Below are 831 nucleotides of genomic sequence, written 5' to 3' on the forward strand. Positions count from 1 at the left end.
CCCCTTTACATAAATTAAATAAACACACACCGGAAACTATTCCGCCGTCTTTCCTGTGAAGACTGTGGAAAAGGAAGTATCAAAAAGTCCATTATAAAAAGTCTCCTTGCCGTGCTAACCCAGTGGTTTCCATGGCAACAGCAGCCTGGAGGACAGGAGGGTGTGCGCATGTCAGAGGTCACTGTACCCTTCAAAAAGAGCAAAGGAGACAAAACTCATTCGTTGAGCTTTCTGCGGATTGAAGACGTTGTGCGCGATGTGGGGAACGATGTCACGAAACAACGAGTGTTGGCTCCGGTTTCTCAGAGGCAATGAACCATGAATTCCCAGTCAGGGGCAACAAGTTGGCGACCGCTACACGACACAACCCCGCTGGCCATCCTGCTCCACAGGAGTCCAACCAGCGGCATGGCGCACACACACACACACACACACAACACGACAGGTCAGAGCACTGAAACACACAGAATACAGAAACACTCTATAGCTGATGACTTGGATACTGCTGAAAACACACACACACACACACACATCCGTACAATGAACTGGAATGCTCTCGTCTACAACACACACACACACACGACGGGTTGTAGGTGGTAATCTCTTACAAACACAAATCTTTCACACAACACTCCTCTCTTCACGTCACACACGGCATGCATGAACATTCCGTCGGTGTACATCCACTCATGCGCACATTTTGGAGGAGCAATGAAGAATAAAATCATTGCCACACATTTGGCGACCTCCAGGGTGAAACCATTATTACTCCCGTCCCCGACCCACCCACCCACCCACCCAACGAACCTCCCTCCCCTCCCCCCTCAGGCA

This window comes from Pseudoliparis swirei, chromosome 1, assembly GCF_029220125.1.
Source record: "Pseudoliparis swirei isolate HS2019 ecotype Mariana Trench chromosome 1, NWPU_hadal_v1, whole genome shotgun sequence".
Taxonomy (NCBI): Eukaryota; Metazoa; Chordata; class Actinopteri; order Perciformes; family Liparidae; genus Pseudoliparis; species Pseudoliparis swirei.